Below are 18,339 nucleotides of genomic sequence, written 5' to 3'. Positions count from 1 at the left end.
TTTAGATTATGTAGTTTTGAACATATTAGCAAATCTAAATCTGCTTCCTGAGAAGAGCTTTGTCTTACTTGTTGACCTTTTGACTCATGTAGCTTGTTTCCTTGCAGGGATAGAATGCCTTTTCTTTGGGCAAGAAGTCAAGTTAGATTCTTCACTTCTTTTTTAATTAACAGACTTTATATTTTAGAGCAATTTTAGACTTACAGAAAAATTGATCTGAAATTACAGAGAGTTACCACATACTCTCTCCTTCCCCAGTTTCTCCTATTATTAACATCCTGCATTAGTGTGGTACATTTGTTACAATTGATGACTATTATTGATATGTACAGTGTTATTAACATAGTTTAATAACATAGTATTAAACTATGTTAATAGTTTGTAAACTAAAGTCCATAGTTTACAATAGGGTTCACGCTTTGTGTTATACAGCTAGATAGATTTTGACAAATGCATAATGTAGTGTATCTAACATTACAGTATCATACAGAATAGTTTCACTGCCCTGAAAATCTCCTGTGCTCCACCTATTCATCCCTCCTGCCCTTCCCCCAAGCCCCTGGGCACCACTGATCTTTAAACTGTCTCCATAGATCTGCATTTTCCAGTATGTCATAAAGTTGGGATAATTCAGTATGTAGCCTCTAAAGATTGTCATCTTTCACTTAGTGATATGCATTTAATGATCTAATTAATGTCTTTTTGTGATTTGATAGCTCATTTCTTTTTATTGCTGAATAATATTCCGTTGTATTAATGTATACAGTTTATCCGTTTACTTACTGAAGGACATCTTGCTTTCTTCCAAGTTTTGGCTGTTATAGAGTTGCTGTAAACATCTGGGTGTAGGTTTTTGTGTAGATATGTTTTCAACTCATTTGAGTAAATACCAAGGAGAGTGATTGCAATATCATATGGTAAGAGTATGTTTAGTTTTGTAAGAAACTGCCCAACTGTCTTCCAAATGGGCTGTATCATTTTATATTCACAAGCAATAAACGAGAGTTCCTGGTGCTCCGCAGCCTCACCAGAATTTGATGTTGTCAATATTTTGGATTTTAACCAAATCCAAACGTGGATTGGCATTCATGTTGTAGTTTTAATTTGCATTTCCCTAATGACTTATGATATTGAACATCTTTTCATATGCTTGTTGGCCATTGGTACGTATTCTTTGGTGAGATGTCTGTTCATATCTTTTGTCCATTTCTTAGATTAGGTTCTTTGTTTCCATATAGTTGAATTTTAAGAGTTCTTTTCATATTTTAGGATCCTTTATCAAATATGTATCTTACAATATTTTTCTCCCAGTCTGTTACTTGTCTTTTAATTCTTTTAACAGTGCCTTTCACAGAGTAGAAGTTTTTTTTTAGTTCCTGTTTTGTTGAGATATTGAGATATAATTGATATACAGCACTGTATAAGTTTAGGGTGTACAGCAAAATGATTTGACTTACACTATCCTGAAGCTATTACTACAATAACTTTAGTGACCATCATTCATATAGATATCAAATTAAAAAAATAGAAAAAAGTTTTTTTCCTTGTGATGTGAACTTTTAGGATTTACTCTCTTAGCAAATTTCACATGTAATTGAAATATAATCAATTATCTTTATCATGTTGTACATTAGATCCCTAGTACTTATTTATCTTATAACTGGAAGTTTTTTTCTTTTGACCACCTTCATCCAATTTCCCCTACCCCCACCCTCTGCCTCTGGTAACCACAGATCTGATCTCCTTTTCTATGAGTTCTTTGTTTATTTGTTTGTTTTTGAAGTATAACTGACTTACAACACTATGTTGGCTCCTGGCACACAACATAGTGATTCAATATTTCTATACATTTCAAAATAATCACTGTGTTAAGTTTAGTTACCATCTGTCACCATACAAATATATTATATTATTATTGACTATATTCCCTACATTGTACCTTGACACATTTATTTTGTAATCAAAAGTTTGTACCTCTTAATCTCCCTTAGATATTTCTCTCCTCCCCTCACCCTCTCCCCTCTGACAACCACCGTTTGTTCTCTGTATCTATGATTCTATTTTGTTATATTTGTCCATTTGGTGTTTTTTTAGATTCCACATATAAGTGAAATCATATAATATTTGTCTTTGCCTTACTTATTTCACTCAGCACCACAATACCCTCTAGGTCCATCCATGTTTTTGCAAATGGTAATAATTATCTTTTTATGGCTGAGTAATATTAATATTCTCTCTCTATACATAGAATACATATAGTAATATTTTATATATATATATAATATTGAATTGCTGGGTTATATGGTAGATCTATTTTTAATTTTTTGAGGTACCTCTGTACTGTTTTCCATAGTGGCTGCACCAATTTACATTCCCACCAACAGTGCATGAGTGAGTGTTCCCTTTTCTCCACATCCTTGTCAACACTTGTAATTTGTTGTCTTTTTGTTAATGGCCATTCTGATAGGTATGAGGTGATATCTCACTGTGGTTTTGATTTGCATTTTCCTGATGATTAGTGTTGCTGAGCATCTTTCATGTGCCTGTTGGCCATTGTATGTCTTCTTTGGAAAAACGTCTATTATGGTCCTCTGACCATTTTTTAATCATTGTTGTTTCTTTGTTTGGTGTTGAATTGTATACGTTCTTTGTATATTTTGAATATTAACCCCTTATTGGGTATATTATTTGCAAATATCTTCTCTATTCAGTAGGTGGTCTTTTCATTTTGTTGATAGTTTCCTTCACTGTGCAAAAGGTTTTTAACTTGATTTAGTTCCATTTGTTTATTTTTGCTTTTGTTTCCCTTGCCTGAGGAGACATATCCAAACAAATATTACTAAGAACAATGTTAAAGAGTGTACTGCCTGTTTCCTTTTAAAACTTTTATGGTTTCAGGTCTTATATTTAAGAGTTTAATCCATTTTGAATTTATTTTTGTGCATGGTATGAGAGAGTAGTCCAGTTTGATTCTTTGCATGTAGCTGTCCAATTTTCTTGATATCACTTATTGGAGAGGCTGTCTTTTCCCCATTGTATATTCTTGCCTCCTTTGTTGTAGATTAATTGCCCATATAAGTATGACTTTATTTCAGGGTTTTCTATTCTGTTCCATTGACCTATGTGCATATTTTTGTACTGGTTCTGATTAATGTAGCTTTGTAGTATAGTCTGAAGTCAGGGAGCCTGATTCTTCCAATTTTGTTTTTCTTTCTCAAGATTGCTTTGGCTATTCAGGGTCTTTTGTGTTTCCATGCAAACTTTAGAATTATTTGTTCTAGTTCTGTGAAAAATGCCATTGTTATTTTGAGAAGAGTTGAATTGTGTCTGTAGATTACCTTGGGTAATATGGTAATTTTAACAATATTAATTCTTCCAACCTAAAAGCATGGTATATCTTTTCATTTGCTTGTGCCATCTTCAATTTTTTTTTGTCATAAAGTTTTCTGAGTATAGATCTTTGCCCTCCTTAGTTAGATTTGTTTCTAAGTATTTTATTCTTTTTGCTGCAATTATAAATGTGATTGTTTTCTTAATTTCTCTTTCTGATTGTTTGTTCTTAGTGTATAGAAACACAAAGAATTTCTATATATTAACTTTGTATCCTGCAACTTTACAAAATTCACTGATGAGTTCTAGTAGTTTTTTGGTGGTGTCTTTAGGATTTTCTATGTACAGTACCATGTCATCTGCAAAAAGTGACAGTTTTACTTCTTCCTTTCTAATTTGGATACTTTTTATTTCTTTTTCTTGTGTGATTTCTGCATCTAGGATTTCCAATACTATGTTGGATAAAAGTGGAGAGAGTGGGCATCCTTGTCTTGTTCCTGATCTTAGAGGAAATAATGTCAACTTTTTACCATTGAGTATGATGTTAGCTGTGGGCTTGTCATACATGGCCTTTATTATGTTAGGTACGTTCCCTCTGTACCCAATTTTTCGAGAGTTTTTATCATGAATGGATGTCGAATTTTGTCAAAATCTTTTTCTGCATCTATTGCAATGATTGTATGGTTTTTATTCTTCAGTTTGTTAATATGGTGTATCATATTGATTGATTTGTGAATGTTGAAAAATCCTTGCATCCCTGGGATAAATTCCACTTGATCATGGTGTATGATCCTTTTAATGTACTGTTGGAATTGATTTGCTAATATGTTGTTTAGGATTTTTGCATCTATGTTCATCAGCGATATTGGCCTGAAATTTTCTTTTTTTATGATGTCTTTGTCTGATTTTAGTATCAGGGTGATGCTGGCCTCATAGAATGAGTTCAGAAGTATTTCTTCCTCTGCAATTTTTTGGGATAGTTTGAGAAGGATAAGTTTTAACTCTTCTTTAAATGTTTGGTAGGATTCACCTTTGAAGTCATCTGGTCCTGGACTTTCGCTGCTTGGGAGTTTTAAAATTATTGATTTAATTTCATTACTGGTAATTGGTCTGTCCATATTTTCTATTAATTCCTGATTCAGTCTTGGGAGATTGTTCATTTCTAGGAATGAGTCCACTTCTTCTAGGTTGTTCATTTTATTAGTGTATAATTATTCATAGTGATATTTTCTGACCCTTTGTATATCTGTGCTGTTAGTTGTTACTTTTCCTTTTTCCTTTCTGATTTTATTCATAAGAACCCTCTCTCTTGATGAGTCTGGCTAACGGTTTATTGACTTTATCTTTTCAAAGAACCAGCTTTAGTTTCATTGATCATTTCTATTTTTTAGGTGTAAGGTTAGTTTGTTTATTTAAGATTTTTCTTTTTTACTCAGGTATGCTTGTATCGCTTTAAACTTCCCTCTTAAAACAGATTTTGCAGTGTCCCATAGATGTAGTTTTTTTTTTCTTTTTAACATCTTTATCGGAGTATAATTGCTTTACAATGGTGTGTTGGTTTATGCTTTATAACAAAGTGAATCAGGTATACATATACATATATCCCCATATCTCCTCCCTCTTGCATCTCCCTCCCACCCTCTTATCCCACCCATTTAGGTGGACACAAAGCACTGAGCTGATCTCCCTGTGCAATGTGGCTGCTTCCCACTAGCTTTCTATTTTACATTTGTTAGTGTATATATGTCCATGCCACTCTCTCACTTTGTCCCAGCTTCCCCTTGCCCCTCCCCATGGCCTCAAGTCCATTCTCTACGTCTACGTCTTTATTCCTGTCCTGCCCCAATGTTCATCAGAACCATGTTTTTTTAAGATTCTGTATATATTTGTTAGCATATGATATTTGTTTTTCTCTTTCTGACTTACTTCGCTCTGTATGATGGACTCTAGGTCCATCCACCTCACTACAAATAACTCAATTTCATTTTTTTTAAGGCTGAGTAATATTCCATTGTATATATGCACCACATTTTCTTCATCCATTCATCTGTTGATGGACACTTACATTGCTTCCATGTCCTGGCTATTGTAAATAGAGCTGCAATGGACATTGTGGTACATGACTCTTTTTGAATTATGGTTTTCTCAGGGTATATGCCCAGTAGTGGGATTGCTGGGTCATATGGTAGTTCTATTTTTAGTTTTTTAAGGAACCTCCATACTGTTGTCCATAGTGGCTGTATCAATTTACATTCCCACCAACAGTGCAAGAGTGTTCCCTTTTCTCCACACCCTCTCCAGCATTTATTCTTTGTAGACTTTTTCATGGTGGCCATTCTGAGTGGTGTCACATGGTACCTCATTGTAGTTTGATTTGCATTTCTCTAATGATTAGTGATGTTGAGCATCTTTTCATGTGTTTGTTGGCAATCAGTATATCTTCTTTGGAGAAATGTCTATTTAGGTCTTCTGCCCATTTTTGGATTGGGTTGTTTGTTTTTTTTTTTGTTGTTGTTGTTTTGTATTCCTTTTATTTCTTTTTATTCTCTGTTTGCCATGACTAGGACTTCCAAAACTATGTTGAATAATAGTGGCCAGAGTGGACATCCTTGTCTTGTTCCTGATCTTAGTGGAAATGCTTTCAGTTTTTAACCATTGAGAATAATATTTGCTGCGGGTTTGTCGTATATGGCCTTTATTATATTGAGGTAGGTTCCCTCTATGCCCACTTTCTAGAGAGTTTTTGTCATAAATCGGTGTTGAATTTTGTCAAAAGCTTTTTCTGCATCTATTGAGATGATGATATGGTTTTTATTCTTCAATTTGTTAATATGGTGTATCACATTGATTGATTTGCGTATATTGAAGAATCCTTACATCCTTGGGATAAATTCCACTTGATCTTGGTGTATGATCCTTTTAATGTGTTGTTGGATTCTGTTTGCTAGTATTTTGTTGAGGATTTTTGCATCTATATTCATCAGTGATATTGGTCTGTAGTTTTTTTTTTTGGTAGTATCTTTGTCTGGTTTGGTATCCGGGTGATGGTGGCCTCATAGAATGAGTTTGGGAGTGTTCCTTCCTCTGCAAATTTTTGGAAGAGTTTGAGAAGGATGGGTGTTATCTCTTCTCTATATGTTGATAAAATTCACCTGTGAAGGAATCTGGTCCTGGACTTTTGTTTATTGGAAGATTTTAAATCACAGTTTCAATTTCATTACTTGTGATTGGTCTGTTCATATTTTCTATTTCTTCCTGGTTCAGTCTTGGAAGGTTATACCTTTTTAAGAATTTGTCCATTTCTTCCAGGTTGTCCATTTTATTGGCATATAGTTGCTTGTAGTAATCTCTCATGATCCTTTGTATTTCTGCAGTGTCAGTTGTTACTTATTGTTTATTTCTAATTCTATTGATTTGAGTCTTCTCCCTCTTTTTCTTCATGAGTCTGGCTAATTCTTTATCAATTTTGTTTATCTTCTCAAAAAACCAGCTTTTAGTTTTAGTGATCTTTGCTATTGTTTCCTTCATTTCTTTTTCATTTATTTCAGATCTGATCTTCATGATTTCTTTCCTTCTGCTGACTTTGTTTTTTTGTTTTTTTTTTTTCTTCTTTCTCTAATTGCTTTAGGTGTATGTTTAGGTTCTTTATTTGAGATGTTTCTTGTTTCTTGAGGTAGGATTGTATTGCTTTAAACTTCCCTCTTAGAACTGCTTTTGCTGCATTCCATAGTTTTTGGTTCATCATGTTTTCATTGTCATTTGTTTCTAGGTATTTTCTGATTACCTCTTTGATTTCTTCAGTGATCTCTTGGTTATTTAGTATTGTATTGTTTAGCCTGCATGTATTTGTATTTTTTACATATTTTTTCCTGTAATTGATATCTAGTCTCATAGCATTGTGGTCGGAAAAGGTACTTGACATGATTTCAATTTTCTTTTTGAAATTTACCAAGGCTAGGTTTGTGACCCAAGATATGATCTATCCTGGAGAATGTTCCATGAGCACTTGAGAATAATGTGTATTCTGTTGTTTTTGGATGGAATGTCCTATAAATATCAATTAAGTCCATCTTTTTTAATGTATCATTTAAAGCTTGTGTTTCCTTATTTATTTTCATTTTGGATGATCTGTCCATGGGTGAAAGTGGGGAGTTAAAGTCCCCTACTATGATTGTGTTACTGTCGATTTCCCCTTTTATGGCTGTTAGTATTTGCCTTATGTATTGAGGTGCTCCTATGTTGGGTGCATAAATATTTACAATTGTTATATCTTCTTCTTGGATTTATCCCTTGATCATTATGTAGTATCCTTCTTTGTCTCTTTTAATAGTCTTTATATTAAAGTCTATTTTGTCTGATATGAGAATTGCTACTCCAGCTTTCTTTTGATTTCAATTTGCATGGAATATCTTTTTCTGTCCCCTCACTTTCAGTTTGTATGTGTCCCTAGGTCTGAAGTGGGTCTCTTGTAGATAGCATGTATATGGGTCTTGGTTTTGTTTCCATTCAGCCAGTCTATGTCTTTTGGTTGGAGCATTTAATCCATTTACATTTAAGGTATTAATTAGTATATATGTCCCTATTCCCATTTTCTTAATTGTTTTGGGTTTGTTATTGTAGTTCTTTTCCTTCTGTTGTGTTTCCTGCCTAGAAAAGTTCCTTTAGCATTTGTTGTAAAGGTGGTTTGGTAGTGCTGAATTCTCTTAACTTTTGCTTGTCTGTAAAGGTTTTAATTTCTCTGTCGAATCTGAATGAGATCCTTGCTGGGTAGAGTAATCTTGGTTGTAGATTCTTCCCTTTCATCACTTTTAATATGTCCTGTGACTCCCTTCTGGCTTGCAGAGTTTCTGCTGAAAGATCAGCTGTTTACCTTATTGGGATTCCCTTGTATGTTATTTGTTGTTTTTCCCTTGCTGCTTTTAATATTTTTTCTTTGTATTTAATTTTTGATAGTTTGATTAATATGTGTCTTGGCGTGTTTCTCCTTGATTTATCTCTGCACTTCCTGGACTTGATTGAGTATTTCCTTTCACATATTAAGGTAGTTTTCAACTATAATCTCTTCAAATGTTTTCTCAGTTCCTTTCTTTTTCTCTTCTTCTGGGAACACTATAATTCGAATATTGGTGCATTTAGAGTTGTTCCAGAAGTCTCTGAGATTGTCCTCAATTCTTTTCATTCTTTATTCTGCTCTGTGGTAGTTATTTCCACTATTTTATCTTCCAGGTCACTTCTCTCTTCTTCTTCCTCAGTAATTCTGCTATTGATTCCTTCTAGATTATTTTTAAATCCATTTATTGTGTTCATCCTTGTTTGTTTGCTCTTTAGTTCTTCTAAGTCCTTGTTAAACGTTTCTTGTGTTTTCTCCATTCTATTTCCGGGATTTTGGATCATCTTTACTATCATTACTCTGAATTCTTTTTCATATAGACTGCCTATTTCCTCTTCATTTGTTTGGTCTGATGGGTTTTTACCTTGCCCCTTCATCTCCTGTGTGTTTCTTTGTCTTCTCATTTTAAGTTACTGTGTTTAAGGTCTTCTTTTTGAAGGCTGCAGGCTTGTAGTTCCCGTTGTTGTTGGTGTCTGCCCCCGATGCCTAAGGTTGGTTCAGTGGGTTGTGTAGGTTTCCTTGTGGAGGGGACTGGTCCCTGTGTTCTGGTGGATGAGTTTGGATCTTGTCTTTCTGGTGGGCAGAATCACGTCCAGTGGTGTGTTTTGGTGTGCCTGTGACTTTATTATGATTTTAGCCAACCTCTCTGCTAATGGGTGTGGTTGTGTTCCTGTCTTGCTAGTTGTTTGGCATAGGGTGTTCAGCACTGTAGCTTGCTTGTCGTTGAGTGGAGTTGGGTCTTAGCAATGAGATGGAGATCTCTGGGAGAGCTTTCACCATTTGATATTACATGGAGCCAGGAGGTCTCTGGTGGACCAGTGTCCTGAACTCGGCTCTCCCACCTCAGAGGCACAGGCCTGACACCCGGCTGGAGCACCAAGACCCCGTTAGCCACACCACTGAAAAGAAATGGGAGAAAGAAAGAATGAAAGAAAAAATAAAACACAAGTTATTAAAATAAAAAAGTTATTAAAAAATATTAAAAAGTAATTTAAAAAAGAAAAAAAGAAAGAAAGAAAGAAGAGGGCAACCAAACCAAAAAAGAAATCCACCAATCATAACAAGTGCTAAAAACTATACCCCCCCCCCAAAAAAAAAGTATAAACAGAACGTTAGGGCAAATATAAAAGCAAAGCTATACAGACAAAATCACACAAAGAAGCATACACATACACACTCACAAAAAGAGAAAAAGGAAAAAAAAATATATCTATATATAAAAAAATGAAAAGGAAGAGAGCAACCAAATCAGTAAACAAATCTACCAATGATAATAAACTCTAAATACTAAACTAAGATAAACATAAAACCAGAAACAAATTAGATTCAGAAAACAAGCCCCAAGTCTACCATTGCCCCCAAAGTAAACCACCTCAATTTGGGGATGATTCGTTCTCTATTCAGGTATTCCAGAGATGTAGGGTACATCAAGTTGATTGTGAAGATTTAATCCACTGCTCCTTAGGCTGCTGGGAGAGATTTCCCTTTCTCTTCTTTGTTCACACAGCTCCTGGGGTTCAGCTTTGGATTTGGCCCCACCTCTGCATGTAGCTTGTCTGATGGCATCTGTTCTTCGCTCAGACAGGACAGGGTTAAAGTGGCAGCTGATTAGGGGGCTCTGGCTTACTCAGGCTGGTGGGAGGGAGGGTTATGGAATGCGGGGCAAGCCTCTGGTGGCAGAGGCTCGGGTGACATTGTAACAGCATGAGGCATGCCAGGTGTTCTCCCGGGGAATTTGTCCCTGTTTCATGGGACCCTGGCAGTGATGGGCTGCACAGGCTGCTAGGAGGGGAGGTGTGGATAGTGACCTGTGCTTGCACACAGGCTTCATGGTGGCTGCAGCAGCAGCCTTAGTGTTTCATCCCCATCTCTGGTCTCTGGAGCTTGTTTAGGCAATGCTCTGAATCCCCTCTCCAAGCATACCCCGAAACAATGGTCTCTTGCCTCTTAGGCAATTCCAAACTTTTTCCTGGACTCCCTCTTGGCTAGCTGTGGCGCACTAGCCCCCTTCAGGCTGTGTTCACACAGCCAACCCCAGTCCTCTCCCTGGGATCTGACCTCCGAACCTGGAGCCTCAGCTCCCAGTCCCCACTTGCCCTGGCAGGTGAGCAAACAAGCCTCTCAGGCTGGTGAGTGTTGGTCAGTACCGATCCTCTGTGCGGGAATCTCTCCACATTGGCTTCTACACCCCTGTTGCTATGCTCTCCTCTGTGGCTCCGAAGATTCCCCCTGCCCCCGCCCACCCCCCGTCTCCGCCAGTGAAGGGGCTTCATAATGTGTGGAAGGTTTTCCTCCTTTGCAGCTCCCTTCCAGAGGTGCAGGTCCCACCCCTATTCTTTTGTCTTTTCTTTTTTCTTTTGCCCTACCCAGGTACGTGGGGAGTTTCTTGCCTTTTGGGAAATCTGAGGTCTTCTGCCAGCATTCAGTACGTGTTCTGTAGAAGTTGTTCCACATGTAGATGTATTTGTGATGTATTTGTTGGGAGGAAGGTGACCTCCATGTCTTATTCCTCCACCATCTTGAAGGTCTCCTCCTGTCCCATAGACTTTGGATCGTTGGGTTTTCCTTTTCTTTTGTCTCCATGTATTTTTTGATTTCTTAAGTAACCCATTGCCTGTTTAGTAGCATATAGTTTAGCCTCCACGTGTTTGTGTCTTTTGCTATTTTTTTTCTTGCAATTGATATCTATTCTCATAGTGTTGTGGTCAGAAAAGATTCTTGATATGATTTCAATCCTCTTAAATTTATTGATACCTGTTTTGTGGTCTGGCATGTGATCTACACTGGAGAATGTTCCATGTGCACTTGAAACGAATGTGTGTTTTGCTGCTTTGCATGGAATGTTCTCTCTCTATATCTGTTAAGTACAGCTGGTCTAATGTCATTTAAGGCCAGCATTTTCTCGCTGGATCATCTATCCATTGATGTAAGTGGGGTGTTAAAGTCCTCTACCATTATTGTTTTACTGTCACTTTCTGCCTTTATGTCTGTTAATATTTGTTTTATGTGTTTAGGTGCTCCTTTGTTGGGTGCATATATATTTACAATTGATATATGTTCTTGGATTGCTCCCCTGATCATTTTATAATGTCTTTCTTTGTCTCTTATTACAGTCTTCATTTTAAAGTCTATTTCATCTGATATTAAATTGCTATCATGGTTTTCTTTCTATTTCCCATTTATACTTTTTCCATCCCCTCACTTTCAGTGTGTGTGTGTCTTTAGATCTGAAGTGAATCCTCTGTAGGTGGCATACATGTGGACCTTGTTTTTGTATTCATTCTTTTGACTGGAACATTTGGTTCATTTACATTTAAAGTAATTATTGATAAGTATGTACTTATTTCCATTTTTTTGGTTGTTTTTGCAGTTGTTCTTTTCTTCTTCTTTTACTCTGTACCCCCTTATGATTTGCTGACTATTTTTAGTGTTATATTTGGATTCCTTTCTCTTTTTACATGTGTATCTATTATAGATTTTTGGTTTGTGTTACCATTATATATATGATTAAAGTTGCTGATTTCTTTAGTTTGAAGGTATTTTAACAACCCTGCATTTTTACTCCCCTTCCTGTATATTTAATGTTCTGATATCATATTTTACATTTTTTTGTTTCCTTTAACTACTTATTGTGGATATAGATGATTTTACTACTTTTGTCTTTTAATTTTCCTAGTAGCTATATAAGGGGTTGATTTTGATTTGGATTCTGTTGACTCTATAAATCAAGTTGGGAAGACCTGAAATTCTAAAAATATTGACTTTTTCTATCCATGAACATGGAATATCTCTCCACTTGTGTAGATTTTTTTGTTTAATTTCTTTTATCAGTTTTTTGGTTTCCTAATATAGACCTGTACTTCTTTTTTTACCCTTATGCCCAAGTATTATTATTTTTTGGCACTAAGGCAAATGCTTGTACCTTTAATTTCAAATTCCTATTGTTCACTGCTGGCATATAGAAAAGTAACAATGTAGATTCTTCACTTTTTATAACAATATGTTAACTTTATTACCTACACATCTGGTTTCCAAAGTTATGTTGATTTCCTCTCAAACATATAACATCTGTTATTCAGGGACTCAGTAAGAACTAAAATCCAAATTGACTACTAATGAACTTCTTAAAAATCCTATCCAAGTTAAGTTGGGGAGAAATAATGATCCATTTCTAGATCCTCTGCTCTGAGAAGAAAAACTTCTTGTACTTCAAACTCAAAAAAGTTGGTCATAATCCATCTCAATCAATCCCTGTAAATTTGCTTCTTTAACTACACTTCTGAAAGCTACCCACTGGGAACATCATCACTTGGCTGAAGGCCAGGCAATCAGCAATAGCCTCACTATGACTGACTTTTAGAGACACTTCTACTGCTTGAAATGCTTCCACTTTTAGAGACACTTCCATAACTACTAAAGATCAACTAATTCTGAGTCATTCCGAGTTCTGAAAGTCTAACAGTCCCCAAAATCTCTGCTTTCCCAAACCCTGTATAAGATCAGCAACTTGCTTTGATCAGTAATACTGAGCTCTGTTCATACAGATCTCTCTTGCTTACCAGATAATCCATTAAACTTTTTGTTTCAAATGTAAAGTGGTAACCTCTTTTGTTGAGAGCTTTTTTTTCCTGTTATCAATTAAGCTACCTAAAACAGCACCTGTGGGGGCTTCCCTGGTGGTGCAGTGGTTGAGAGTCCGCCTACTGATTCAGGGGACACAGGTTCGTGCCCCGATCCGGGAAGATCCCACATGCCGCGGAGTGGCTAGGCCCGTGAGCCATGGCTGCTGAGCCTGTGCGTCCGGAGCCTGTGCTCCACAACGGGAGAGGCCACAACAGTGAGAGGCCCGCGTACGGCAAAAAAATAAAATAAAATAAAATAAAAATAAAACAGCACCTGTGGATTGCATTGTTTTAGAGCCAGGTGGAAACCCTTAATGGAAATATGATTTTACTATTTTCTTGGCAATTTTTTTTGTTGTAAATTTGTGTAAAACTCAGTTACATGAATATAGTTTCCATATCTTTTGTAAAACATCTATTTAATTCATTGCTCAATAGCTAGTTAAATGTTCTTTATATAAAGAAAAGTTTTTAAGTTCCTCTTAGAGTTTAATGCTAGGTAAAATTGTGTCTCCTGAGCAAATAAATGATTTCCTCTTTTCTTTGGCTGCCATGAATCTCAACACTACAATTTCTAATCAGTTATAAGACTTAATTTCTCACTTTAAGATTATATTCTTAACCATAAATGATACATGACTTTCATTTATTTTCATGTTTTTTATTGTTATAATCCTTATCATAATGGTTTTATTGCATATGACTTTTGCTTAACCTACATTAAAAATCCATGTTTGGGACCAGGTATGGAAAAAAATTTATAATACATTTCTTTTTGAGGAACATTATGATAATACACTAGTATTTGCATACTTCTTGTTCTTTCCAGGCACTTTCACCTTTGATAATAATCCTTTATTTTGTTTCTATGATATCTAGAGTTTGGCAGCAATATTTTAATGAAGTCAGTCAAATGAATTTATAGTTTTACAAATCATTTCTAACATTGATATTCTTTAGAACAAAATTCTGTGTGAAAATATTAATTCTCAGTGTAACTGGTAAAAGTTATACCTCCACAGCAGTTAGTTGGCCAACTGCACAATCACCTTTGAAAGTGCAACAACTTTAATAGCAACCTTGTACAAAAATAAAAGGCAACATCTTAACCTTGAAACTTTGGTGCTAACAATGGAAATCAAAATAAACACTTCTAAGTGTTTATTTCACTCCTCTATTCAGCAAGGCAACAGGTTAGTTAATGGAAGAATTTGACGTCCTGCGTGGAAGAATAGCTTTCAGGACATATATAACAAAAAGTACATCCTAAATATGAGACTGATTTTGAGTCTGATATAAATTTTCCTGTTTCCATTGCAGGTTCCTTACCATTCACAAATCCAACAACTTGCATTAGGGTGCTTGAAACTAATTTGTTTGGCTGGAATTATAGTCATTGCTGTTATTATGTATAGTTTTTATTTTCCTTTTTTAAAAAAATCAATTCTGAGGTTTTCCTGGTGGTGCAGTGGTTAAGAATCCACCTGCCAATGCAGGGGGCACGGGTTCGAGTCCTGGGCCCGGAAGATCCCACGTGCCACAGAGCAACTAATACATGCATCACAACTACTGAGCCTGAGCTGTACAGCCCACAAGCCACAACTACTGAAGCCCGCATGCCACAACTACTGAAGCCTGTGTGCTAGACCCCATGCTCCGCAACAAGAGAAGCCACCGCAATGAGAAGCCTGCACACCGCAATGAAGAGTAGCCCTTGCTCACCGCAACTAGAGAAAGCCTGCACGCAACAACGAAGACCCAACGTAGCCAAAAATAAATACAGAAATAAATAAATAAATTTATTTTTAAAAAGTATTAAAAAAATCAATTCTATCTATCTGGCTGCATCAGGTATTAGTTGCGGCCTATGGGATCTTTCATTGTGGTGAGTGGGCTTCTCTCTAGTTGTGGCACATGGGCTCTAGAGTGTGTGGGTTCAGTAGTTGAGGCACACAGGCTTAGTTGCCCTGCGGCATGTGGGATCCTAGGTCCCTGACCAGAGTTCGAACCCATGTCCCCTGCATTGCAAGGCAGATTCTTAACCACTGGACCACCAAGGAAGTGCTTAGTTTTTGTTTTCATATAACAAACACAGGTCTTATAAAGAGATGGAATAAATCATGGTGCCCATGGTAGGGCTTAAAGTGGTGGTGAGAAAGACTTATTCTACTGTATATTTCTTCCCTTCTTCCCTAGATGCCATCCTGCTTAAAATTCTGTCTTTAGAAGGGTTGCAGGGAGGGGTGCAGTGGAAGAGAGATGTGAACTACCTCTTCCAAATTCTAATGAAATGTAATAAAAGATTAAGCAGAATTGACATCATTAAGACCAATTATTCTTTTTTCCAGGAAATATAGTAGGTACTTCTGGGGGATGAAACACAATAAATTCCTATTTCCTGAGGACATACAGATTACTGGATCTTTTCTGAGGCACAGGATGATAGGGTGAGGAAGGCAATGGCAGGGGATGTTTGAGAATCCTCTAAAATTAGGTATGTGCAGAAACAGCAGTCTTTAGAAGAAACAGCTAGTAAATCTGCTCCTGATTAGTAGTGGACTTAGGTTTGGATGAAAAGGGAGGGTTAGTTCTAGTTCCAACAACCTGAACTTCAGGAAAGGAAGGAAAGAGGCAATCTTTGCCTACTTCCTAAATCTTTCTCAAATGACCTTGTTTTTAAGGAATATAAGGTTTAGCTATTCTAAAGTGCCAACATGGCAACAAATACAATACTAGACAAGAAACCACCTATTTTTCTAATAAAGAGAGGAAAATTGTTGCAGAAGAAAGTGTTTCTGCCTTTCATAGATGTCTCCACCTGTTCCTGAAACCACTGGAATTGAAGTTGGGAGGCATCTGTTTTTGTCTTGTCATCTCTGCTGATTTTCTCAGCTACTCAGGATATCCCCAACATCATTTACATCTCATATACAGAGGTTTTCTTAGGATGAGGCCAAGAGAGGCTCCTTGGGCCTGCTTTGAAGACCCTCACTATGAGCAGCTGGGAAACAACCACTGAAGATGAAGAAATTGGCTCTACCATAACTATTTTTTTAATTCCAAAGTTTTATTTTATTTTATTTTAGTATTTAAAAAAATATCCAACTTATTAGGTTTCCTCATTGAAAGCCAAGGCAAAGCAGGTAATATACTTTTATCCACCCAAGGCTGTCCTTTGGTGGTTTCTATTCCTATTTAAAATGACCACTAACGCCACGGAGTCACGCGGAGACTGAGGCTCGGGTGCACTTAAGATTCGGCTCCACCCATAACCCACTGCCAGGGCCGAGGAAGGCACTGCTGCTGGAGGTGTAATGGACGTTAATCCTGCTCTGCAAGAGGTGCTGAAGACCAACCTTATCCACGATGGCCTAGCACGTGGAATATGCGAAGCTGCCAAAGCCTTAGACAAGCATCAAGCCCATCTCTGCGTGCTTGCATCCAACTGTGATGAGCCTATGTATGTCAAGTTGGTGGAGGCCCTTTGTGCTGAGCACCGAATCAATCTGATTAAGGTTGATGACAACAAGAAACTAGGGGGATGGGTAGGCCTCCGTAAAACTGACAGAGAGGGAAAACCCGTAAAGCGGTTGGTTGCAGTTGTGTGGTGGTTAAGGGCTGTGGCAAAGAGGCTCAGGCCAAGGATGCCATCGAGGAGTACTTCAAATGCAAGAAATGATCAAATAAAAACACTGGGCTCTTGTTCCTCAAAAAAAAAAATTAAAATTAAATAAAATGACCACTGATGTATATTGTAACCTGAATCACATGGGAACTACTTATAGTGGTATCCCTACTCACACTCCATAGTTAAATTTACATTTATTGAGGACCTTTAATGAGCCATCTGCTTCATATTAGCACATCAGCAGCAGAAGTACCACTGCCACCAGTATAACAGCTGCCATTTATTTAGAAATAACTATGTGTCAGAACCAAAGCTAAAGACTAATTTTATTTCATCCAACTCTTACATAAACTGTGGCAGGTAACATTATCCTCATTTGATGGAAGAGAAAACTGAAGCAGAGAGAGTCTCAGTAATCTGCACTAGGTCGCAGAGATAACAAGTGGCAAGAATTCAATCCTTATTACACTGCAGTTTACAACTAAGGACATTGAGGCCCAGAAAGACCAGAACCAAGGGGACACAGTAAATGGCAAATTGGAAATCAGATCTGTCAGAACCCTCAAAGAACATGTTCTTTCTATTGTATCATATATCTTTCATTCTGTGTTTTGTTTCTCTGCCTTCTCTGAAGTGTAGGAAGAGGAAATAAAATTTGTAAATTAAAAGGTTTTGAAATATTCTGGAAGGTTCCATTTTATGAATAGGCATAATTCTCTGCCTGAGTCCACATTTTAGAAGGAACATGTCAGATATGAGTTGCTGGCTTGGCAGTGGTCTCAAGCATATGTTACCTGGTGACCTCAGTGTTGCCAGTTAATCACTGGCATATGAGCCAACACAAAGTTACTTTTTCTTTTTCAATTTTTTTTATTGAAGTATAGTTGATTTACAATGTTGTGTTAGTTTCAGGTGTAAAGAATATATATTCTTTTTCAGATTCTTTTCCATTAAATTTAGGTTATTGCAAGATATTGAATATAGTTCCCTGTGCTATACAGTAAGTCCTTGTTTTTTTTAATCTATTTTATGTGTAGTAGTGTGTATCTCTTAATCCAAAACCCCTTTTGCCCCTTTGGTAACCATAAAATTTTTTTTCTAACTTTACTCAGCCATAAAAGAGAATGAAATAATGCCATTCACAAACAACATTGATGGACCTAGAGATCATACTAAGTGAAGTAAATCAGACAGAGAAAGACAAATATCATATGATATCACTTATTTGTGGAACTTATTTATAAAACAAAGTTACTTTTATATAGGACAGAGGCAGCTAACAGTAGCTTGCTTCAGAAATCAGTGTTATTGATGATGGGAGAAATTGTGAGATGAGTTTCACTAGAAAGTGTTGTAAGGTTTCTATTTAACTAATTCCTGAGCTCACATCTGGGCTGAGTCCTGGTGACTGGGAAGGAATTCAAAAAGAAAATGCAGACAATAGGAAGGCTGCTTCACTTTCTTTGCCTTCAGCTGGAAACAGGTTAGTGCTCACCCACATCAAGGCAGTACTTGGACTGGCTGCCTGAAGTACAATTATATTCTACAAAGTTGCCTTGTAGTTTGCATTCTCCTCCTTCAATGGCTTTCATATCAAAGCTGCTTTGTTTCCAAGTTAACATAATGGGACTCAACGTAATATTTTGCCA

General features: G+C 36.6%; 1 pseudogene; it reads left to right on the top strand.

Moving 5' to 3' along the window:
- The window catches only part of LOC113617684 (40S ribosomal protein S12 pseudogene), a 159,119-nt pseudogene extending 142,355 nt beyond the window's left edge, over positions 1-16,764 (top strand).
- Positions 16,765-18,339: the final 1,575 nt, after the last annotated feature.

The sequence above is a fragment of the Aethalodelphis obliquidens genome, unplaced genomic scaffold (assembly GCF_003676395.1).
Source record: "Aethalodelphis obliquidens isolate GAN/ISIS:26980383/991018 unplaced genomic scaffold, ASM367639v1 scaffold4, whole genome shotgun sequence".
In the NCBI taxonomy this organism is placed as follows: Eukaryota; Metazoa; Chordata; class Mammalia; order Artiodactyla; family Delphinidae; genus Aethalodelphis; species Aethalodelphis obliquidens.
This window is presented reverse-complemented; position numbering and strand designations above follow the sequence as displayed.